General features: G+C 42.7%; 1 protein-coding gene across 3 annotated transcripts in view; it reads left to right on the top strand.

The window, feature by feature from the left end:
* The window catches only part of RBPJ (recombination signal binding protein for immunoglobulin kappa J region), a 415,590-nt gene that overhangs the window by 330,578 nt on the left and 58,410 nt on the right, over positions 1 to 26,602 (top strand). The window lies entirely within an intron of this gene.

Raw genomic sequence — 26,602 nt, forward strand, 5'->3', positions numbered from 1 at the left:
AATGAAAAAATTGTACACCTACACAACACGCTACCTTCAGGACAACACTGACATCGAAAACTTCCTAAATGAGTTAGACCCAACCACTGGAGAATACCCGGCTGAACGAACTTGGCTAAATTTTGCCCTCCTCACCGTCGATACAGTTGCACAGGCGATCAGCAGGTTCTCCAAAACTCACTGTAAACTAGATACCTGCCCCAACTACCTAATGAAATCCGCCCCTGACCGCTACATAGTAGACCTCACATCCCACCTAAATTACATTCTACAGCAAGGTTTCTTCCCTAAGGAAAATGGCAATATTCTACTCACCCCGATACCAAAAGACACCAAGAAAAAAACAAACGAAATCAATAACTACCATCCAGTAGCATCCATCCCGTTGTCAGTCAAACTGATGGAAAGCATGGTAGCCAAACAACTTACAAATTATATAAACAAATTCTCAATATTACACGAATTACAGTCAGGTTTTCACCCCCTACACAGCACAGAAACAGTACTACTCACTCTCCTAGCCAAATTCAAGCAGGAAATAGCAATAGGCAAAAACATGCTCCTCCTCCAATTCGACATGGTAAACCACAATATATTGATAAGATTACTAGATAAGTTCAGGATCAGTGGAAACATACTAAACTGGTTCAAGGGTTTCCTAACCACAAGAACCTATCAAGTAAAATCAAACTCAAACATATCATCACCGTAGAAAGCAGACTGCGGAGTACCACAGGGATCACTGCTATCACCGATCCTCTTCAACCTAATGATGACCCCACTAGCCAAGTCCTTATATTGTGACAATGTCACAATATACATTCCTTACAAATCTAAACTGACAGAAATCACCAACGAAATCAAGATCAGCTTGAACATCATGGACTCTTGGGCAAATGCATTTCAACTAAAACTCAACAAAGAAAAAACTCACTGTCTTATCTTCTCATCCCAACACAGCGCATACAACCCCACAATTATCAACACCCCAGATTACACCTAGAGAGCCAAGTGACCTCCACAACAAAGAAAATGTTCCAATCAATGTGGAAACTTAAACGCATGAAACAATTCTTCCCGAGAGAAACATTTTGCAACCTGATACAATCAATGGTACTAAGCCAGGTAGGCTACTGCAATGGAATTTATGCGGAATGCAAAGAACAAACCTTAAAGAAACTTCAGACCGCTCAAAACACGGCAGCTAGGCTTATCTTCGGAAAAACACGATTTGAAAGTGCAAAACCCCTCCGTGAAAAACTACACTGATGCCCAATCAAAGAACGCATAGCTTTCAAATTCTGCACTCTGGTTCACAAAATTATCTACGGTGAAGCCCCGAGATACATGACAGACTTGATCGACCTACCAACTAGAAACACATCCAAATCAACATGAACGTACTTAAATCTGCACTACCCAAGCTGCAAAGGACTCAAATACAAATCAACTTATGCATCCAGTTTCTCCTACATAAGCACACAACTGTGGAACACATTACCAAAAGCCGTGAAAACTACTTACGACCACCTAAACGTCCAGAAAAAACTAAAAACTAACCTGTTTAAACAGGCATACCCTACCAATCCAACATAAATGCCTGATCTCTGCTACACAACAAAACTAAAGTACATAATGGACATAACACAACTCTTCCGTTGTATGATTCCATAATGTGGCTGTGCCACATGAACTTTATCAAACCACAATATCACTTTGTATTTGTTTACACCGGAGTCTGCAAACGTCTCTCCGGTGCTGTATAAGCCACATTGAGCCTACAAATAGGTAGGAAAATGTGGGATACAAATGTAACAAATAAACGTTCTTCACCCCGTAAACTGTACCGTTCTCTCAGGTTTTTGCAGCCCAAAAGCTTTTTTTTTTTAGCATTAAATTGTAGCTGCCAAATTCAGATCATTCCTCTAGCTTCAATAAGTCCTCCTTCATGTTATCCACACCATCAGGGTTTTCTACCCTAGTGCACATTTTGGTGTCATCTGCAAAGAAGCAAACCTTACGAGACAGCCCTTCAGCAATATCACTTATTAAACTGTTAAAAAGAGTTGGCCTAAGAACCGAATCTTACAGCACACCACCGGTAACATCCTTTTCCTCAGAATGAACTCCATTTACCACTACCCTCTGTTGTCTTCCTCTCTTCTAGCTCCTAACCCAGTCAGTCACTTTAGGTCCCATACTGAGGGCACTCAGTTTTTTTATTAGTCGTCTCTGTGGAACCGTGTCTAAGACTTTGCTACACTCTAAATACGTACTCCCTTGATTCAACTCTTTGGTCACCCAGTCAAAGAAATTAATCAGATTTGTCTGACAAGACCTGCTCTAGTGAAACCAAGTTGCCTTGGGAACTTCCATTAAATTTCAAAAAACTTTATTATTCTCTGTTTTAAAAGTGTTTCCATTAATTTACTTACCACAGAAGTCAGACTTACCAGCCTGTGGTTCCCAACCTCTTCCTCACCTCCACTTTTGTGAAGGGGGACCACATTTGCTCTTCTCCAGTCCTCTGAGACCGCTCCCGACTCTAGAGATGCATTGAAAAGGTCTGCCAGCAGTGCCGCTAGAACTTCCCTAAGTTCCTTCAGTAACCTCGAATGTATGACATCCGGCCCCATCACTTTGTCCACCTTTAGTTTAGCCAGGTCCTCAATAACCCAGTCCTCTGAAAATCGTTCAGGGACTACCACCCCTCCATTCCTATTTGTGTTTTTCTACTGTCTTGCTCCCTGCCCTTCAGCTGTGAATATAGAACAGAAATATTTGTTAAGCAATTCTGTCTTATCATCTTCTACATATTCTTCTCCTTCACCTTTGAGTCTCAAAATGCCACTTTGGCACTTTCTAGTATCACTAACATATCTAAACGAAAATGTGGGGCAGATCTAAGATGATGTCAAAGAGGACAGACGCTGACGAGCTCCACATGTGATCTTCGAGGATGGGAAAGAAAACATAGGGTTATGTGAAGGCGACTACCTATCAGGGTCTAGCCTTACTCTGACCTTGATCCAGTCCTCGATTTGGAGCTTTGCCTCATCTGGAGTTGATGCGCTGCAGTTTAGTGACTTGAGGATGGTATTTGGAGGACTCGTCCCAGCGGTATTGGAAACAGCGCTAAGTCCTTAATAATGCAAGACTCCTCCCAGACCGGGCTTTCCGGTTACACCAGAGCGATCTCCAGGAGTTTCTGATGGGGAAGGTGCTGCAGCGGTCTGTGGAGATAGTGGGGCCATTTTGGCTGGAAAGGTATTGCTGCCTCACTCTTCTGACCCTCGATCTGCCTAGATAAGAGAGAGATGAGAGAGGTCACATGTTGGTCTGGATCTGATTGGTTTGCCATCGAGTGAGAGTTCAGCAGAGACATCAGTTAACCCTCGGAGGAAGAATCCAGGAACGTTTGCTGAGGAATGTAAAGCTATTGAGAAATTGGAACATTTAGAGGGGCATAATTGAAAGGGGCGCCCAAGTTTTCCTGAGGACGTCCTTGCAGGACGTCCCGGAGAAAGGGGCAGGGAAACTCGTATTATCGATACAAGATAGGCGTCCATCTTTCGTTTCGATAATACGGTCAGGGATGCCCAAATCACAAAATTTAGGTCGACCTTAGAGATGGTCGTCCCCGATTTTTGGCGATAATGGAAACCAAGGACACCCATCTCAGAAACAATCAAATCCAAGCCATTTGGTCATGGGAGGAGCCAGCATTTGTAGTGCACTGGTTTCCCTGACATGCCAAGACACCAACCGGGCACCCTAGGGGGCACTGCAGTGGACTTCAGAAATTGCTCCCAGGTGCATAGCTCCCTTACCTTGTGTGCTGAGCCCCGCAACCCCCCCCCCCCCCAAAAAAAAAATACCCACTCCCCACAACTGTACACCACTATCATAGCCCTAAGGGATGAAGGGGGGCACCTACGTGTGGGTACAGTGGGTTTCTGGTGGGATTTGAAGGGCTCACATTTACCACCACAAGTGTAACATAGGGGGGGATGGGCTTGGGTCCACTTGCCTGAAGTGCACTGCACCCACTAAAACTGCTCCAGGGACCTGCATACTGCTGTCAGGGAGCTGTGTATGACATTTGAGGCTGGCATAGAGGCTGGCAAAAAATATTTTGAAAGTTTTTTTTTTTTTTTTTTAGAGTGGGAGGGGGTTAGTGACCACTGGGGGAGTAAGGGGAGGTCGTTCCCGATTCCCTCCAGTGGTCATCTGGTCAGTTCGGGCACCTTTTTGAAGCTTGGTCGCAAGAAAAAATGGACCAGGTAAAGTCGCCCAAGTGCTCGTCAAGGTCACCCTTCTTTTTTCCATTATCGGTCGAGGACGCCCATGTGTTAGGCATGCCCCAGTCCCGCCTTCGCTATACTTACAACACACCCCCATGAACTTTGGTCATCCCGCGACGGAAAGCAGTGGAGGACGCAAAAAAATCAGCTTTCGATTATGCCGATTTGGGTGACCCTGGGAGAAGGACGCCCATCTCCCGATTTGTGTCGAAAGATGGATGCCCTTCTCTTTTGAAAATAAGCCTGTTAATGACACAATGCATTTGGACAAACTTGGAAAATGGTTACTCTCCCTCTGAGGGCAAGTGGATCAGCATCGAGAACTCTTGGAAAAACATTCTGGGGAGTTTAGTAAGATTGATAAATCTTTTAGGGAAATTTCAAGAATGTCAACAGGAATTAAAGACAAGAACTGGATCCACCAGAGAATGGAAATAATAAAGCGTCCCTGAGAGGCTCCAATTTTTCCTCCAAATGCTGCTCTACACCCCCCCCCCCCTTTTTTTTCTATCCTATTAATAATGGAGTTCTACCCCTCTCCACCACTGTTCCCTTTTGTCCAGGTTTTGAGCACATAACTATAGGATTGTATGTTGCCTAGATGTTTTTCCTTTTGGTGGGATAGTAAATATGAATAAACTTGGAAATTTGGAGAACTTTAATAGGAGATTAAACTTAAGGTTTTTGAATTTTCCCAAGTCTCCTTTAATCTCACCTATGAATATGGTGAAGCATTTTGAAGAAATCCTATAGATTTCTAAAAATTATTCCTCCTCTCACAAGAGCTTTCTGTGTTACTAAGGGCAATGTTGGTAGAGAAGAAGTTGAAGGGAAGAATGAAGCAATGAGTTTAGATTTTAATTTTTTTTTTTAACTCCGTCTGTTTTAAAATTAGCTAAAGGCAACTTTGATTGTCACTTTCGCCTTAGAACCTGATAGGAATTGGATTCTTCAGTTGTATTTTTATTATAAGGATACTAAATTATGTGGATCCAAGTGTGTTGGTTTTACCTGATTTATCCAGAGCAACAGAGAGCAGTTGCAAAGCTTTTTTAGCAGTGTGTCAGCAAGTATTAGCTCTGGGTGCAACTTATTTCCTTCAGTTTCCCTGTAAGTGCATAGTAAAGTATCAAAGTAATACCTATGTTTTTGTTCAACTGTTAACACTTGAATTTTCCTTATTTAGAAGAGTTACCCTCCATTAATTCTTGATTCCATCGATTTTTGGATCCTGCATTGTTGTCTCAGACTTTACATTGTGAATATCTTTCCTTAATTTTGTTGGTATGTGTAATATGTAATATCAGTGTAAAGGTCTTTTCTGTTGCTGTCATTTAGCCTGTATTTTTTCTTGTGGAAAATGTCAAAATTCAATAAATAGGAAAAAAAAAGTCTCGCCAACCCCCCCCCCCCCCCCCCATTTTACCATATTGGCTATTTTTCTCTTCTATTTGCTTCTCTGCTATTCTGACTACTTTACCAACTTCTCTTAGCTTTTCCGTCTGTTGTCAAGCCTTTTCCTCTTTCTGCAGTCTTTGGCCTTTATTTTGATATTAGTGCTATTCAGTTAATTTTTAAACTGCCTAAAGCCATTGGTAGGTATGTTATACAAAAACCTTATGATGATAGTTCTTTATTGGCTTAGCACAGTTGTTGGCACTGTACTACATTGGGGCTAAAGCTCTCCTTGAAATCTTTAAATGATTATTTTATTTATTTAATCAGTGTGTAACCCACCTGCTGACAAAAGCACACAAGGTGACAAACAGCAATCATTAAGGCAGGACAATTACTGACAAAAAATACAAGCACAAGACTACTACTACTACTACTACTATTTAGCATTTCTATAGCGCTACAAGGCATATGCAGCGCTGCACAAACATAGAAGAAAGACAGTCCCTGCTCAAAGAGCTTACAATCTAATAGACAAAAAATAAATAAAGTAAGCAAATCAAATCAATTAATGTGAACGGGAAGGAAGAGAGGAGGGTAGGTGGAGGCGAGTGGTTACAAGTGGTTACGAGTCAAAAGCAATGTTAAAGAGGTGGGCTTTCAGTCTAGATTTAAAGGTGGCCAAGGATGGGGCAAGAATTAGTATAATAGCATTAAAACCTTTCCCAACCCACCAATTAGGTGCACTACCAACGTGAAGCCATTCAATAAAGTACATGACCTACAGGTATTATTCTGTTAAAGTGCTGTCATTTGAGAACAAGTATTACGGATAAGTGATTTCAGTCTTACAGTGCGCCCATTTAATAGAGCTTCAGTGTTTACCAAATAACACTTATTCCTCGAGATGAGATTTTTTATTTATTTAAATCTTTGTGAAGTTATTATATTTTTATTTTACACAGAATACTTAATATCATTTTATGTAAGAATTTCTTCATGGATTTTTAGTTTAGTTCAGAGTAGGGGAAGATGCAAAGTAAATCCAGCAGAGGGTGCCATATGAAAGGCATGGACCAGGTGTAACAAAATTGAATGTGAGCAGTGTTTAAAATAATTGAATGATTCTTTTGTATTTATAAATTGGATTATTACAATTATGACTTTGAGTATGTAAGAGTATATTTAGTTTTTCAGAAATTAGTTATCTTGATCTCTGGATATGGGCGACGGTGAAAGCTAGAAGGATGCTTGGGTGCATAGGGAGAGGAATGGCCAGCAGGATAAAGGAGGTGATGATACGCCTGTATAAGACTCTGGTGAGATCTCATTTAGAATATCGTGTACAATTCTGGAGACTGCACCTTGAACAATATTTAAACAGGGTAGAGTTGGTCCAGAGGAAGGCTACTAAAATGATCAGTGGTCTTCATCAACGCATATGGGGACAGACTTAAAGATCTCAATATGTATACTTTGAAAGAAAAGTGGTTGAGGGGAGATATGATGGAGGTATTTACACAGCATAAATGTACAGGAGTTGTCTTTCAATTGAAGCTCTGGAACAAGGGAGCATAGGATGAAGGTGAAAAGGGATAGACTCAGAAGTAACCTGAGGAAATGCTTCTTCATGGAAAGGATGTGAATTTGTGGAACAGCCTCCCGGTGGGACTGGTGAAAACAAAAACAGTATCTGAATTCAAGAGAGCTTGAGACAAGTACATAAGATCTCTAAGGGAGTGATAGGGAGAGTAGATGGTATGGATGGGCAGACTGGATAAGCCATATTTTTGTGTTTTTCTATGAGCATCACAGGTTTTGATTACTAAAGACCTACTGGTGTACTTGAAACTCTAGGAACCCCTGTTGAAGTTCTTTAATAAAGATAAGATTACAGATGGTTCAGTGAGGACCTATTCCTGACAAGCCAATCTTTTATTCTTAAAAAGTATGACTTTATCATTTTAGGATGTAGTCTACTTTTTTTTAAAGCAGAAGTGTTTTAAGCATATTGATTATTGTTAAATTATTTTACTTATGAAGTTTTACAAGTTTATATGAGATCAGATTGTAAGTAAAAATATTCATTGTGCAAATGAAAATATATAAAGAAAAATATATAAAACAATTCTGAAGAAATCACAAAGGGATTCTTTTTCAAAGCTGTCAGCTCACCCTTACGTAGGTTTATCCCACGTGCTAAGACCATTTTTACAACAGCTGTAGTTTTTGTAGTAATGGCCAATGAGCTAATGTTGCCATTAGTTCAAATCTATTAAAAAATTTACTGTGGAAACACCACCACCCATTTTATAGGTGATAAGGGCTGATGCGGTATTTCTGTTAAAGCCAAGTAGTGTGCGGTAATTTTAGCTGCAATGATCAACACAGGGCCGCTCTAATTTGGCAGTTACTGCAAGGGGCCTCAGCATGTTCCACAGTATGCCATTTTAAGCTGCACTAAAGGGCCACAAAATATGTGCTCAATTTGTCTATGGTAAACAAAGAATACCCAAGTCTCTAGCAAACAAGACAAAAAGTAATATACTAAAACCTGCAGGAAACCTACTAATCCACATCTTCCAAAGGAGTCGTCCCCACTCAATAGAAATACATGAAATACCACCTAGAACACATCTGCCATGAATCTACATAGTCTTGTATTTCAAAAATTTTAACTAAGAGGGTTCAAAGAATAAGCACCTATTATTCTGATGTTTAATCAGTCACTTATATAGGTACTGAAGAAACATTTGAATCCCAAGGGATATTTCCCCTTGTCTTAAAGCAATATATTTTTTATGTCAGCAGGCAGGATTGAGTCAGACACATAAGTGGGTGATGTTATCGCACGTTGCTGGGACTCAACAGCCCTCCTAGAGCTCAGAACTTTCTGTAAATTTCTGAGCATGAGTGGCCCTTCCTGCTGAAAGTGGTCTCCTCAGCAACTCAGATTTTTCTCTTTTTTTTTTTTTTTTCCTGTTCAGCCAAATGGGCATTAAACAAAACTCTTGTAGTCATTTTTTTTTCTAAAACTACATATTTTGGGTTTTTTTTGTAATTTTCATTTATCCAAAATCAAGGTTCAGATCCTTCCCACAGTGTAACAGATTTGTCCCCCTGCATGGCAAGAGAAAGGTACCTTTTTAACTACAACAAGAAGTAGAACTTGCATACATTTTTGACCCTCTGAAGTACATACAAGCCCCCAAAACTCAGTTGCAGTACATATTTCATGGTTGCCTATAAGGTCAACAATTCGTATGTGGCAAACTTCTTTTACTGCATGGCTTGTCTCCAAGAAATTGAATGTGAAATATAAGGTCCAATTGGCCCCAGGTTTCAACAAGGTCCCACTCTCACATTCGTCTGTAGTAGTAGAAGCAGCCACAAAGAAAGCCAAAAAGTGCAGGGAGTTCTCCAGTACACCTGTTAAAGTTCTGTAGCTGTTAGAACACTTGGACAAGAAAGTATTTTAAGATGCCATGCTTTCTGCTGGCATCAGCCTTATATAGTCCAATATATATGCATACCATCTTCCGAAAAATACAAGCATTCTCACCTCTTCTCTCCCCACAGGCTCAGACTCAACTAGCATCAATTCTAGTGGATGATAATGAGTGTGACACACAGCTTAAATGCATAGCATATGATGTCTAAAGCTTTTTCCAGATTTTCCACTTTTAGCTGTTACTACCAAGCACTTCATATGGTCGCATGCATCTCCCCTTCTCTCTTCTACAGGAAAATAATAATTTGTGGAGAAGGATACAGTTGACATCATAAAAGATCATTGTTCCCACTCTTCAGTATCTTTATGTAGTTCTGCCACCAACTTGTTCATTCTCTAGGCATACCAGCTCAATTCAGAACTGCTGCAGTCTGCAGAAGAACCTACCCTTATCAAAGGCAACCTCAACAAGCCCAGTGTCCTATATTTGTCAAACTCCAACAAGAAAGAGCTCAAGCAAAGCAGGCTATGCCCATTCAATCGGAACTGCAGTCTGCTCTTCCTGAGGGGGCAGGGGGTGGTGGTTAGGTTTGCTTTTTCTACTCCAGATATTTCCTCATTTCAAAGAAGACTAAAGGCTTGTGCCCCATCTGGATCTTTGAAACCTCCATCTTTCTAATTCAAGATAAGTATTCTTACCTCAATTCTACCATCTCTAAAGAAAGAATGGCTGTGTACAATGGATCTCAAGGATGCTTATTGATTGCTGTGTACGCTGGATCTCAAGGATACTTATGTATATATAGCTGAACTATCCTCATTAGATTCACTTCCTCCAGCATACAGACCACTAGTGACATAGAGTACTTCCTTTTAGTCTTTCTTTGGCTCCCCGAGTCTTCACAACGTACCTCATAGTGATAGCCACTCACCTTCAAAAACATGGTCACCTAGTCTTTCTGTACCTCAACCATTGGCTCTTGGCAGCTACCATAGAAGACCTTGGTATAGCCCTCAGGAACAAGATAATCCAACTATTGAGCTTCATTATCAACTTTCAGAAATCAACCTTATGCCCTACAAATAGCGTTTGTTATAGGCACCATTTTGGGCACAATTCAAGTTAAAGCTTTTCTGCGAGTGGACAGACTGTAGTCTTTGAAATCACATGTCTACTACATACATACCTCTTACAAATGCTGGACTACATGGCTGCTGCCAACCATGTAGTTCCCCTTTGCTCCACCTCAATGGAACCAGTGTACCCAACCCCTTTCCACCACCTTTCCTCCTCCAGTTGAGCTTTGACTTATGCTTCAGTGATGGACATCCATATCCATTGTGAAACAGGTGTCACATTTCCTCAGCTGGAACATTCATGCTCCAGCACCAAATGGAGAACTCTCATACTTTTTCACAACACTCAGAGCAGATGGTCAAGGAATGAGGCATTCTCCGAGGACAAGCAGGCATAATATTCTTATATATGGATAATGTCATCCACAGAGCACAGTGTGGAAACTGTCAAGGGGCTGTCACTTTAAATCTTTTAGACAGTGCCCTCACCACGCATGTGCAGGTGTCTTCCTGCCTGACACTCAAGCTCGGGACCAGCAATCTGTCGTTGTCCGTGGAGCAGAGAAGTGTTTTTTTAAATCTGTCCTCAGCACATCGCCTTTTTAGTTCCTTTCCTTTTTAGGGATTTTTTCTTCATATTCTTCTTTTTTTTCAATACGAATTTGTTTACTCGTTTTTTTTTAATTATTTTTCATTTTTGGTCTTTGAGGCCTCTGAGCCCATCTTTTGCCCGAATAGCATTGACCATTCTCGGGTATGCAGCTACTCGAGCTCCCTGGGCCATTGAGCCTTTTGGCCTTGCGTCGGCCGTTTCTCCCTCCATGTCAATGAGAGTGCTTAGTGACATTGAGAAGTGTACTTGATGCAATAGGGCTATTTCAGACACAGACCCCCATAACTGTTGTGCTCAGTGTTTGGGTCCAGGGCACCAGGACATACAGTGTAGCCTCTGCCTACGTGTCCAAGTGATATCCTTAAAGCCTGCAGAGTCCAGTGTGAAAAACATTTTTGTTCTGCATCAACATCCGCATCGAACATGGCAGGAGATTGGACACTCGACGCAGACCTGCATCGGCGCCAGCATTGATATCCAGTGCACTGGTACAACATTAAGAGAGTCCGATGTTGGACTTGGTACTGCAACAGCATAGGAACTCTATATTCTCTTTACTGGTGCTGCGAGCATTGAGGGACCTGCAGTGTAAAAGTCCTTTAAAAATTACCATCATTCTCCCTCCAGGCACTCTGCCAACACCTCCGCTGCATTAGCTTCCTCAATGCATGGGAAGCGTCCATGCCGCAGTGACCGCTGTCTTTCGCTGCAGCTTATTTCTCATAGAGAGCCTTCAAGATCTCCTCCGCTTGCAAAGGCTATTACTCAAGCTATGTCCACACCGCTTTCCCAGCCGGCATCGACACCTACTCTACATGAAGAAATCTGGGCTATGCTCAGGAAGAAGCATTCAGGGCTACTGCATTTGCAGTCTATACAGACTTACAGGGTGCTTGCACCAGCCTCAGTCCACCCATCGATACATTGGAGAGACAGTAACGGGGAGGTCCCACACACCAGCTTGGCATCATAAGAACATAAGTATTGCCGTAGTATCCTGTTTCCAACAGTGGTCAATCCAGATTACAAGTACCTGGCAAGATCCCAAAACAGTACAATACATTTTATGCTGCTTCTCCTAGAAATAAGCAATGAATTTTCCCCAAGTCCATTTTAATAATAGCTTATGGACTTTTCTTTTAGGAAGCTATCCAAACGTTTTTAAACCCCACTAAGCTAACCATTTTTACTACATTCTCTAGCAACGAATTCCAGAGTTTAATTACACATTGAGTGAAGAAATATTTTCTCCGATTAAATTTAAATTTACTACTTTGTAGCTGCATTGTATGCCCCTAGACTAAAGTGATTCACATCTACCCATTCCACACCACTCATTATTTTATAGACCTCGAGCATATCTCCCCTCAGCCGCCTTTTCTCCATGCTGAAGAACTCTAGCCACTTTAGCCTTTCCTCATGGAGAAGTCATCCAATCCCCTTTATCATTTTCGTTGCCCTTCTCTGTACCTTTTCCATTTCTGCTATATCTTTTTTGAGATATGGTGACCAGAATTGCACACAATATTTGATGTGCGTTCGCACCATGGAGCAGTACAAAGGCATTATAACATCCTCATTTTTGTTCTCCATTCCTTTCCTAATAATACCTAACATTCTATTTGCTTTCTTAGCCGCCGCACACTGAGCAGAGGATTTCAACCTATCATCATCATCGATGACACCATGTTCCCTTTACTGGTCGGTGACGTCTAGTGTGGAACCTTGCATTATGTAGCAATATCTCGGATTCCTCTTTCCCACGTGCATCAGTTTGCACTTGCTCACATTAAATGTCATCAGCCATTTGGATGCCCAGTCTCTCCGTCTCGTAAGGTCCTCTTATAATTTTTCACAATCCCCTTGCGATTTAACAACTTTGAATAACTTTGTGTCATCAGTAAATTTAATTGCCTCACCAATTACTCTCATCTCTAGATCATTTATACATATGTTAAAAAGCAGCGGTCCAGCACGGACCCCTGGAGAACCCCACTATCTACTCTTCAAAATACTGACCTTTTAACCCTACACTGTTATGATTTAGCCTATGTTTCATGCTCTCATTCATCTCGCCACCTGGTGGCTAGACATGGTAGCTGCTGTGGACTGACTACTTGCTGTTTTCTATGTTCCAGAAGATATTCCGGTCCGGTCCGGATCTTCCAGCCGTCCAGTTTGTCTTGGGGATTTTTTGGAACTTAGCAGCACCCTTACCTAGTGAACTCCCTTGTATGTTGCCTTTATTAACCACCTGGAAACTTTCTGCTTTGCCTTGCATCAGAGGTCCTCAGAGGAGTTTCCTTCGATGAGTTTGTTGCAGTGCTTCTGAGTTATTTCCGGTTTCAGCTTTGACCCTGCTTGTCTCCTGGTTTATTCTACTGTCTGCTGCCTGCCAAAGACCTGGCTTGTCTCCTGGTTTATTCTACCGTCTGCTGCCTGCCAAAGACCCGGCTTGTCTCCTGGTTTATTCTACCGTCTACTGCCTGCCAAAGACCCGGCTTGTCTCCTGGTTTATTCTACTGTCTGCTGCCTGCCTAAATCCCGGCTTGTCCTGCTGTCTGCGGTTGGTCCTGGTTCCTGCTCACCTGCCTTGCTGCCCATGTATATTCCTTTCCCCTATGACCCTCAGTCCCTGTTCAGCCTAGTTGGTATCCAATTCCTGCCCTGTCTGGTAAGTCCTGCCGGCCGCCTGCACCCAGGGGTTCAGAAGGGCGGTCAAGTGCAGGTGAAGTCTAGCTGTTTCTGTCAGAATTCTGCCTCGTCTCTGGTGTTTGGGTGGTTTTCCTGCCGCTGCCGGTTATCGGTAGTGGCCCAAGGGCTCACCATTCCTGACAGTTGTGACAAATCTCTGTTTTCTGTCTTTTAGCCACTTTTTAATCCACAATAGAAAACTACCTTCTAGCCCATGACTCTCCACTTTTCTCTGGAGTCTTTCATGAAGTACTTTATCAAATGTCTTTTGAAATCCAGATACACAATATCGACTGGCTCACCTTTATCCACATTTGTTCACCACTTCAAAGAAATGAAATAGATTAGTGAGACAAGTTTTCCCTTCACTAAATCCATGTTGGCTTTGTTTCATTAATCCATGCTTTTGACTATGCTCTGTAATTTTGTTCTTTATTATAGTCTCTACCATTTTGCCTGGCATTGACAGGCTCACCGGTCTATAATTTCCCAGATCACCTCTGGAACCTTTTTTAAAAAATCGACATTACATTGGCCACACTCTAGTCTTCCAGTACCATGCTTGATTTTCAAGATAAATTACATATTACTAACAGTAGTTCTTCAAGTTCATTTTTCAATTCTATCAGTACTCAGGAATGAATACCATCCGGTCTAGGCGATTTGCTACTCTTCCGTTTGTCAAATTGTGCCATTACATCTTCCAGGTTTATAGAGATTTCATTCAGTTTCTCTGACTCGTCAGCTTTGAATACCATTTCTGACACCAGTATCTCTCCCAAATCTTCCTCAGTGAAGACCGAAGCAAAGAATTCATTTAATCTCTCCGCTATGGCTTTGTCTTCCCTGAATGCCCCTTTTACTCCTTGGTCATCTAGCAGTCCAACTGATTTCTTGCGTATAATATACCTAGAAAAGTTTTTACTATGTGTTTTTGCCTCCAACGCAATCTTTTTTTCAAAGTCCCTCTTTGCCTTCCTTATCGGTGCTTTGCATTTGACTTGCCATTCCTTATTATGTTTCCTATTATTTTCAGTCTGATCCATTTTCTGAAGGATTTTCTTTTGGCTCTAATAGTTTTCTTCACCTCACTTTTTAACCATGCCAGCTGTCATTTGGTCTTCCTTTCTCCTTTTTTAATACATGGAATATATTTGGCCTGTGCCTTGAGGATGGTATTTATGAACAGCATCCACACCTGATGTTAATTTTTGACCTTTGCATCTGCTCCTTCAAGTTTTCTTTCGCTGCTCTTCTCATTTTATCATAATCTTCTTTTTGAAAGTTAAATGGATTTCCTTTGTGTACTTAATCCAAAGTTGGTATCAAACCTGATCATGTTGTAATCACTGTTATCAAACGGCCCCATCACCATTACCTCCTGCACCAGATCATTCACTCCACTAAGGACTAGGTCTAAAAATTTTCTTCCTCTTGTTGGCTCCTGTACCAGCTGCTCCATAAAGCAGTCCTTGATTTTGTCCAGAAATTGTACCTGCCTAGCATGCCCCGATGTTACTTTTACCCAGTCAATATTGGGGTATTGAAATCAATTATTATTGTGTTCCCCAGTTTGTTAGCCTTCCTAATTTCTTTTTCTGTTTTTTCTTCTTTTTTTAGCCTTCCTAATTTCTGATAACATTTCTACATCTGTCTGTTCATCCTGGCCAGGTGGACGGTAGTACACTCCTATCACTATCCTTTTCCCATTTACAGATAGAATTTCAATCCATAGAGATTCCAAGATGTGCTTTGTTTCCTGCAGAATTTTCAGTCTATTTGATTCAAGGCCCTCCTTAACATACAAAGTTACTTCTCCACCAATTCAAACCACCCTGTCACTATGATATAATTTGTACCCTGGTATGACAGTTTCCCACTGGTTATCGTCCCTCCACCTGGACTCAGAAAAACCTACTATATCTAATTTTTCATTTAGTGCAATATATTCTAATTCTCCCGTCTTATTTCTTAGGCTTCTGGCATTCACATACAGGTATTTCAAACTGTTTGTTGTTCCTTATGTACATCTTGCTCAGCAGTTGCCAGTGTTAATTTGCAGTCTTTTGTCTGCTTTATATTTAATGACACCTGGAGGGGCATTTTCAAAAGAGACGTCTAAATCAGAATTTGGACATTTTACAAAGACATCCAAATTCCAAACAGGAAAGAAGGTCATTTTCGAAAAAGATGGACGTTTATCTTTTGTGTTCGAAAATACGATGGACGTCCTGTGATTTGGATGTCCTTTTTTATGGTCCATTTTCGAACAAAAGACGTCCAAATACAAGACATCCAAAACAGAGGAGTGGCTTAATGGTTAGTGCAGCGGACTTTGATCCTGGCAACATGGGTTCAATTCCCACTGCTGCTCCTTGTGACTTTGGGCAAGTCAAATGCACAAGGGGCATTTTTGAATATGACATCTAAGTCTGAATTTGAACGTTTTTTTGAAAAACGTCCAAAAGCAGAACAGGAAAGGTCATTTTCTACAAAATGCTGTTTGGATGTTTTATTTTTTGGTCCATTTTCAAACAAATACATCCAAATGCAAAACGTACAAAATACACAAGAAAATCCACAATAAAGTGAAACCATTCACATGTTCTAAGTATGGTAAAAGCTTTGGTTGTAATGTAAATCTCAAAGTGTATCAGAAAGTTCACACGTGATAGAAACCATTTGCATGTATAGAGTCTGATAAAAGCTTTGGTCAGAAGGTAAGCCTCACAATGTACCATAGTATACACACAGGAGTGAAACCATTTACATGCACTGAGGCGGTAAAAGCTTCAGTTGCATTGGAACAGGTTATTAGGGAATGTACACTCTTGCTATGAAGTATGGAAAAATAGCACTTGCCCAAATCTTCTGATAAACAATAGACACAAGGCTCAGATGTTATTAAAAAAATAGAAAGCTTGGCATCAGGTAGAATAGTGGAAAAGTGACATCCCAGAAAAGCAATAAGGCATCCTTGGGGGCACTGCAGTGGACTTTATAAAATGCTCCCAGGTACACATCTGACTATTGCTCCCTTACCTTGTCTGCTGAGCCCCCCACCCCCCCCAAAAAAACCCCACTGCCCCCAACTGTACACCACTACCATAGCCCTTACAGGTGAAGGGAGCACCAATATGTGGCTACAGTGGGTTTCTGGTGGATTTTGGAGGGCTCACAGTTTCCTCCACAAGTGTAACAAGTAGGGGGAGGTAGAAGCTTGGGTCCGCCTGTTCAGTGCACTGCACCCACTACTAGACTACTCCAGGTACCTGCATGCTAGTGCGAGATCTCATGCTTCTGCTCCTCCAAGAAGAGAAGGTAGAACATTGGACTCTTTTGGCTGAAAATCTTTTCAAGCTTCAGTGCTAACCAATCACATATTGGATTGTCAACTTTATTCCACAATTTACCTAAAATGTTTAATACAGATTTCTCTGAGGAATTCTATAAGCTTCACAGAAAGCTTCTCGACTGTCATAAATATCTGGCAAGTCAGGCCTTTGAAGTCTCTTCATATATTTCCGCCTTAGCTGTAACAATGTGACATATCTCCTGGCTCATGGTCTCTGACTTCGAAACTGCTTTTCAGGACTGTATAGCAGTTGTCCCTTGTCGTGGAGAAAACTTGTTTGGTGATAAAGTCGAGGAAGTGGTCTACCTAATTAAAAACATACAGGTACTATAAATACTCTGTCCCGGCCACAAACATCTGCTGCTACTTCTAGAAGATTTGCAGGAGGTTATAAACGCTCCAATTATTATAGGGCTAAATGTCGTTACACTCCTCCTCCTCCTCCTCAATGGACTACACTTCAATGCTCACGTCTAAGGCAGCAGTGGTGTCAAAATTCATAGACACCCTCTCAGTCTAATCTAGTGGTTCCCAAACCTGGACCTTGAGGCAAATGAATATTCATGAGAGATTTGCATGCAGTGGAGGCTGAAAACCTGACTGGCTGGGGTGCGTCCAGGACCAGGTTTGGGAAACACTGGTCTAAACAGCCCAATTTCTGACTTTTTCCTAGAGAGCATTGCCCACCGTACAGTTGTCCATGCCAAGCGGCCTACCAGTTGGAGGGAGGCTTATTCTGTTTCAACAGAGGTGGCCTCTCATAATCTCCGACCGTTGAATGCTACACAGAATTCAGTACGACTACGCTCTGCATTGGCAAGGACGACCTCCTGACCATCCACCAAGAGAGTCTTGTTTCAACTCTAAATGAAACTACTTCGAGAGGAGCTCTTGGCCTCCTCCGGCAGAATGCAGTAGAACTACTACTACTACTTAACATTTCTAGAGCGCTACTAGGGTTACGCAGCGCTGTACAGATTAACAAAAAAGGACAGTCCCTGCTCCAAGGAGCTTACAATCTAATGGGCGAAATGTCAAGTAGGGGCAGTCTAGATTTCCTGAATAGAGGTATGATGGTTAGGTGCCAAAGGCGACATTGAAGAGGTGGGCTTTGAGCAAGGCTTTGAAGATGGGCAGGGAGGGGGCCTGGCGTATGGGCTCAGGGAGTTTATGCCAGGCATGGGGTGAGGCGAGGCAGAAAGGGCGGAGCCTGGAGTTGGCGGTGGTGGAGAAGGGTACTGACAGGAGGGATTTGTCTTAGTTCCTTTGCCGGACAAGGGTCGTGAGTTCTATTCCAGATATTTTCTCATACCAAAAAAAGAAGGGGGTTGAGGGGTACATCCAATTCTTGATCTGCAAGACTTAAACAAGTTTCTATTATTGAAAAATTTTGTGTGGTATTCCTGGGTTCCTATGATACAACTTGATGATTGGCTTTGCTCTCTGGTTTCAAGGAGACATACACACACATACCTATTCTTCCTGCATGCAAGAAAGTTCCTCCGCTTCTGCTGTGGGACACTCACTTTCAATACAAGGCATTCAAACATCAGTGCCCGACATGGCCATGTTTCGCCTGAGATACCAGCTGCATCAGGGTCAAGATTACCAGCTTTATGTAAAGCTACAGACCTCACCTTGGCTGGTCCAACAGATAAAATGAAGCATGCAATGCCCCTGTTCCTGGATGCAGCAGGTATCACAGGCAAATCATGGCCATGTAAGTCACAGATGTTTGAATGCCTGGGAGCTTTTAGTTAATAAATAGACTGTTTTTTTTTTTTTCTCACAAGGTCTGTCTCTTTGTTTTATCTTTCATTTTGGATTTGGTGAACTACTTGCCTTGTTGTTTTCTGACTCCCTATCAATACAAGGTCGTACCATTTGGCTTGGCTTCAGCTCCTCCTATCTGGATGACTGATTAATCAAGGCAGAGTCCCAGGAGTCAGAACACACATTCATTCTGTCTACCATAAAGCTCCCAGAACTCCTCAGGTTTGTGATCAATTACCCCAAATCACGCCTTCAAGTTCAGACCTTAGAGTTCACAGAGGCTCTCCTTGATACTACTCAGGGCCTGGCCTTCCTTCCTCAACCAGGAGCAAACAACATACTGACTCTTGCCACTCAAGTGTTCAAAGCCACCCAAATATCTGCTGATCAGATGCTCCACCTACTCCATCACATGACTTCAACAGTTCTATAACACAATTGGCTCGTCTCCACTTCCGAATTCCTCAGTAGACGCTCTCATCTCAGTAGCCCTAAGCCATGGGATTGCTCTCAGCTCAAATTTAAGTCACTCCACAGCTACGCCACCTCTACAGTGTTGGATGGTGTCCCAGAATCTCACTCGGGGTATTTCATTTCATCCTCCTTCACATCACAAGATTCTCACCATGGATGCTTCTATGTTAGGTTGGAGCACTGTCCTCGACGGGCTCCATCTAATCGATCCTATGGCTTCAACAGTCCTGTAACACAGTTGGCTCATCAGCAGTCCAGCAGCGAGAGGGGTGCTATCCAGTCTTTTCCATTGAGTGTCACATGTATGATTATCTCCCAGTTGGTGAGATGTCATATGTGTGTGCCCGATGCAAAGAGCTCCTAGCTCTCAGAGAACGTTGTAACCAGGCGCCTCTCTTGTGCAGCCAAGGATAGAACAATCTCCTTCAGCCACAGGCTCCCGGTACAATGAAGAAATAGATGTCCACCAGTAACTTCAATCTTAAGGACTTTTATTCCATGCAGGTTTCTAGTACACAGTTCCAACAGCAGCATAGCACATACCAGGATTCAATGCAGGCTTACAGGCTCCAGTCTGGGCTCTTTATCCAGTGCACAATAAACAGTAATTGAATTCCCAAGACAAACAGTTCTTTCAGTTCATCATCACCGTTCAGTCACCAAGCAGCATTTTCTACCTTCTGTCCCCTTTACCTTCAGGAGAGTTCAATATTTTAGGGACTCCTTCTACCCAAGGGTTTTCCCCTGCGTCAGCTTCACAGTGAATTCAATACTTTTGGGAATTCCTCTCACCCAAGGAATTTCAGCCTGCAAATACTTTAGGGACCTCTCTGCCCAAAGGTTTTCAGCCTGCAACTGCCTCTCAGACTTTAGTACTTTAGGGACCTCCCTGCCCAAGGGTTTTCAGCCTGCAAATACTTCTCAGACTCCAGTACTTTAGGGACCTCCCTGCCCAAGGGTTTTCAGCCTGCAACTGCTTCTCACCTTCCTTGCTGCTCTCCCTGAACTTGAACTCCTTAGACTCCTTCCCACCTGCCTAATCAATCCCTAGCTTCTGCCTTCACAACCAATCATTCTCCACTCATTAGCATCTCTACACACCCATACCAGCTGAGTTGAGCATTAGCCTAATGAGGAGCTCCTGCACACAGGGTTTCCTAGCTTTCTTTCCCCCTAGTGGCAGCCAATCTACACCTCCTGTTAGCTTACACCCATGTCCTCCCTTATTGCAGCTAGGAGTCCAGTCCGGGTTTTCCATCTCACCCCCTGGCTCCTTGCCTGCAGTGCCTTCTGGGACTTGTGGTTCAGACTGAAGCTGCCTTAACCCAACTATCCTGGATGTGACTATCACAACGTGTCCGTTCTCTTGAGGCTAGAGTAGCAGACTTAGTGGAGCTGAGGGAGAAAGAGAGGTACATAGAGGAGACCTACAGGGATGTTGTAGAGAAGTCCCACCTCTAGTCTGGTAGCCCCTGTGCTACCTTGGAGGAGGGAAGTCTCCTAGAAGGAGAGCATCACCCTGGTGAAGTAGGAAGTACTCCTGTAGCCAGGACCTGCCCACCAGGGGATGTACTATCCTCTCACACCGAGGATACGTCTCCAAGTGCTGCCCGGCAGGGAAGGGTTAGGACAGCTGTTGTAGTTGGTGATTCGATCATTAGACATATAGATAGCTGTGTGGCTGGTGGACGTGAGGATCGCCTGGTGACTTGCCTGCCTGGTGTGAAGGTGGCGGACCTCGTGCGTCACCTAGATAGGATTTTAGATAGTGCTGCGGAGGAGCCGGCAGTCTTGTTACATGTATGTATCAATGACATAGGAAAATGTGGGAGAGAGGTTCTGGGAGCCAAATTTAGGCTCTTAGGTAGAAAGCTCAAATCCAGAACCTCTAGAGTAGCATTTTCTGAAATGCTACCCGTTCCACGTGCAGGGCCCAAGAGACAGCCAGAGCTCCGGAGTCTCAATGCGTGGATGAGACAATGATGCAGGGAGGAGGGTTTTAGATTTGTTAGGAACTGGGCAACATTCTGTGGAAGGGGGGGGAGCCTATTCCGAAAGGATGGGCTCCACCTTAATCAGGGTGGGACCAGCCTGCTGGCATCGGCATTTAAAAAGGAGATAGAGCAGCTTTTAAACTAGAAACTGGGGGGGGGGGGAGGCCGACAGTCGCTCAAAAGCACATGGTTCGGGATAAGGTATCTTTCAAAGATATCACCAAAACAGGAAAGATAGGGTATCCTGATAGTGTGGTTGCAAAAGAGACCATAGTAGGTCAGGTGGAGGGTTAGCATTGTATATTAACGAGAGCCTTGAATCAAATAGATTGAAAATTCTGCAGGAAACAAAACACTTCTTGGAATCACTGTGGATTGAAATTCCATGTGTAAAGGGGGAAAGATAGTAATAGGAGTGTATTACGGTACGCCTGGCCAGGATGAACAGACTGATGCAGAAATGTTAAAGGAAATTAGGGACGCAAACAAACTGGGCAACACAATAATAATGGGTGATTTCAATTACCCCGATATTGACTGGGTAAATGTAACATCGGGGCATGCTAGGGAGGTAAAATTCCTTGATGAAATCAAGGACTGCTTTATGGAGCAACTGGTACAGGAGCCGACGAGAGAAGGAAAATTTCTAGACCTAGTCCTTTGTGGAGCACATGATCTCATGCGGGAGGTAATGGTGCTGGGGCCACTTGATAACAGTAATCATAATATGATTCGGATTTGATATTAGCTTTGAAGAAGGATACATGGGAAATCAAATACGTTAGCGTTTAACTTTAAAAAAGGAGACTATATTAAAATGAGAAGTTAGGCTGCGAGGGTCAAAAATTTACATCAGGCATGGATGCTGTTCAAAAACACCATCCTGGAAGCCCAGGCCAAATATGTTCCGTGTATTAAAAAAGGAGGATGGTAGACCAAACGACAGCCGGCATGGTTAAAAAGTGAGGTGAAGGAAGCTATTAGAGCTAAAAGAAAATCCTTCAGAAAATGGAAGAAGGAACCGACTGAAAATAATAAGAAACAGCATAAGGAATGTCAAGTCAAATGCAAAGCCCTGATAAGAAAAGCTAAGAGGGACTTCGAAAAAAAGATTGCGTTGAATGGAAAAGCACACAGTAAAAAATTTTCGTCGGGAGCAGGAACTCCGTTGTCGGAGAGTGCGGGGGAAGGTGAACTGCCACTCCGCTTGGAAATAGAAACAACACTGAGCCCCGAACAGCGGTTAGCCCTCCCATGCCGGCAGATACGCTAAGAAGGGTTCGGGAAACCCATAGTTCCCAAGAGGCGATGGGGCCTACCGAAGCGGGACCCAAACCGGATGAAATTCTGCCGAGAGTAATCGCACATGAAGTGCTGGAACCAAGGGAAGAGACAGTCCTGACTGGAGACCATCAGATGAAGGGAACGGGACCGACAGAGGAAAGAAAGCACGTAGATTTACCAAGTAAGTCTTTGTTGAGGGAGAAACCAGATAACATAACTTTAGAAGCCATCTGGGAAGTGTTAAAGAACTTGGAAACTCTATTTACACAAAAATTTTCCTTATTACATGAACAATCTCAGACCTCACTAAATAAAATACCAATTTTAGAAGGAAAGTTACAAAACTTGGATAAATCAATGGAGAACACTAAGAAAGAAATTCAACATTTTCAATTGGTACAAGCCAATTTAATTAAGGAAAATCAGTATCTTCATAACAAAATAGAAAATTTGGAGAATGCACAGAGGTCTAATACACTTAGAGTGATTAATTTTCCAAAACAGGCATTAATAGCTCCATCAATAACTTTTAAAAAATATCTAAGTGAAGTTTTGAAGATAACAGAGAAGGCATATCCTCCAATAGCAAAAATATATTACCTGCTGCCATTTAAAAAAAAGGAGAAGAAACAATTGGAAGATCAAGGAACTGAAATATCATTTGATATTCTGGATTTGAACTTAACACAAACTTTGGAAAATGATAATTTAGGCTTAACACCAATGACTTTAATATTCTCCTTTGTATTACAACCGGACAGAGATTGGATACTTAAACAGTTTTTCCTACATAGAGAACATCTTTTCATGAACTATAAAATAAGAATGTTTCCAGATATTTCTAAAGCAACCCAAAAACGGTGTAAAGAATTTCTTAATTTACGCCCTAAGATACAACAATTGGGTGCTCTCTCCTGGTTAAACTTTCCATGCAAATGTGTTGTTAAACTAAATGCTGTAAAATATGTGGTTTTTTGATCCTAAACAGTTTAATGCCTTTTTAGATTCTAAAATAGCCTTGTTACCCTCAGAACAGTCTCAAGACAGATTATTACATCTACTCCGTGAATATGTTAGTGTCACAGTTCTGCCCAGGTTCCTTGCTTACAGACACCTCGGGCCCCTGTGGTTAAACCTGGCGGGTGTTGGGAACTGATGGCTTACCGTTTCCCATGTTCCAGAAGATATGCTGGTCCGGCCCAGATCTTCCAGCCTTCCAGAGTGTTTTGGGAGTTTTTTGGAACCAAGCAGTACCCATACTTAGTGAACTCCCTTGTAGGTTTCCTTTATTAACCACCTGGGTAGGTCTCTAGTTTGCCTTGCAACAGAGGTTCTCAGAGGTGTTTCCTTTGGTGAGAGTTGTTGCAGTGCGTCTGGGCTGTTTTTTCCCTTTTGTGCTTTTGACCCTGCTTGTCTCCTGGATTATTCTCCTGCCTGCTGCCTGCCCAGACCTGGCTTGTTTCTGGACTATTCTTCTGCCTGCCCAGACCCGGCTTGCTTCTGGACTATTCTTCTGCCTGCTACCTGCCCAGACCCGGCTTGTTGTTGGATTACTCTCCTGCCTGCCGGCTGCCTGCCTTACCCGGCTTGTTTCTGGACTATTCGTCTGCCTGCTGTCTACGTGGGACCCCAGCGTGTTTCTAGTGTGACCTGCTGTTTGTCAGCCGGCTGCTTTGTCCTGCAGTTCCTCCTTCTTGTCCTGTCCGGTAAGTCCTGCCGGAGCTCAACTCTAGGTGAAGGGCGGCTAAGTGTAGGTGAAGCCTTGCTCCAGTCCACTGTGTTCCAGTTCCGTTTGCCTTGCCTGTGTTTGGGTGATTCCTCCTGCCGCTGCCGCTCTCGGCAGTGGCCCAAGGGCTCACTTACCTAGAAGTCCGATAGTAGCATGACAGTTAGATTCCCTGGAACTCCTCTCAGTCTTCAATTTCCTAAAGGAAATAATTAAATTGTTTTGTCTTTTCTTTCCTATATTTGCTTTTCCTCAGATATAGTGTTTTGCCTCCAATTGTGGACTACAGATGAAAAAATAATGAAAGTTTGGTTAAAAAAAAATTTTTTTTCATCTTGTATTGTAAATCTAATTTTTTTAAATTACTTGTCAATATAGGATGTATATAATTACATTGTTTAGTCCCTCTTTTTTTTTTTCATTGTTAATCATCTTCTAAGAAGTATTATTGTAAAATTCTTAAAAATAAAATAATTTTTTTTTAGGTATATTAAAAGCAGGAAACTGGCAAAAGAATCGGTTGGATCGCTAGATGGCCGAGGAGTGAAAGGGGCGATCAGGGAAGACAAAGCCGTAGCGGAGAGATTAAATGAATTCTTTGCTTTGGTCTTCACTGAGGTAGTTTTGGGTGGGATACCGGTGCCAGAAATGGTATTCGAAGCTGACGAGTCGGAGAAACAATGAATTCTCTATAAACCTGGAAGATGTAATGGGGCAGTTCTACAAACTGAAGAGTAGCAAATCTCCTGGACTGGGTGTTATTCATCCCAGAGTACTGATAGAACTGAAAAATGAACTTGCGGAGCTATTGTTAGTAATATGAAATTTATTCTTAAAATCAAGCGTGGTACCAGAAGATTGGAGGGTGGCCAATGTAACACCGATTTTTTAAAAAGGTTCCAGAGGAGATCCGGGAAATTATAGACTGGTGAGTCTGGCGTCAATGCCGGGCAAAATGGTAGAGACTATTATAAAGAACAAAATTACAGAGCATATTCAAAAGCATGGATTAATGAGACAGTCAACATGGATTTAGTGAAGGGAAATCTTTCCTCACCAATCTACTGCATTTCTTTGAAGGGGTGAACAAACATGGATAAAGGTGAGCCGGTTGATATTGAGGGGCATAATCGGGTCCGCGAAGGGGCGGGCCAGACCGTATTTTCGAAAAAGATGGGCGTCCATCTTTTGTTTCGATAATACGGTTTGTGCCGGGCAAGTGCATCGCATTTGGGCGGATTTGAGCTGGGCGGTATTGGTTTTCAGCGATAATGGAAACCAAAGGCGCCCAGCTCAAAAATGAACAAATCCAAGGTATTTGGTTGTGGGAGGGGCCAGGATTCGTAGAGCACTGGTCCCCCTCACATGGCAGGACACCAACCGAGCACCCTAGGGGGCACTTGTAACAATTAAAAAAAAAATTAAAATACCTCCCAAGTCCATAGCTCCCTTACCTTGGTTGCTGAGCCCACCAAATCCCCCCCAAAACCCACTGCCCACATCTCTACACCATTACCATAGCACTTATGGCTGAATGGGGGCACCTAGATGTGAGTTTTGGGGGCGGTTTGGAGCGCTCCCATTTAGCAGCACAAGTGTAACAGGTAGGGGGGGATGGGCCTGGGTCCACCTGCCTGAAGTCCACTGCACCCACTAACAACTGCTCCAGGGACCTGTATACTGCTGTGATGGATCTAGGTATGACATTTGAGGCTGGCATACAGACTGGAAAAAAAGTTTTTAAAGTTCATTTTATTTTGGTGGGAGGGGGTTAGTGACCACTGGGGGAGTCAGGGGAGGTCATCCCCAATTCCCTCCGGTGGTCATCTGGGCAGTTCGGGCACTTTTGGGGGACTTGTTCGTGAAAAAAAGGTACAAAAAAAGTGACCCAAATTTTTGCTTCTGACGCCCTTCTTTTTTCCATTATCAGCCAAGCGTGCCCATCTCTCCTCAGCCGATAAACACGCCCCAGTCCCACCTTCACCACGCCTCCGACACGCCCCTGTCAACTTTGTCCGTTCCCGCAACAGACTGCAGTTGGAGGTGCCCAAAATCGGCTTTCGATTATACCGATTTGGGCGCCCATGAGAGAAAGGCGCCCATCTCCCGATTTGGGTCAAAATATGGGCGTCTTTCTCTTTCGAAAATAAGCCTGATAGTGCATCTGGATTTTCAGAAGGCGTTTGACAGTGTACCTCATGAAAGACTCCAGAGGAAATTGGAGAGTCATGGAATAGGAGGTAGTGTTCTATTGTGGATTAAAAACTGGTTAAAAGATAGAAAACAGAGAGTAGGGTTAAATGGTCAATATTCTCAATGGAGAAGGATATTTATTAATGACCTAGAGATGGGAGTAACTAATGAGGTAATTAAATTTGCTGATGACACAAAGTTGTTCAAAGTGATTAAATTGCGGGAGGATTGTGAAAAATTACAAGAGGACCTTACGAGACTGGGAGACT

The sequence above is a fragment of the Microcaecilia unicolor genome, chromosome 2 (genome assembly GCF_901765095.1).
Source record: "Microcaecilia unicolor chromosome 2, aMicUni1.1, whole genome shotgun sequence".
NCBI lineage: Eukaryota > Metazoa > Chordata > Amphibia > Gymnophiona > Siphonopidae > Microcaecilia > Microcaecilia unicolor.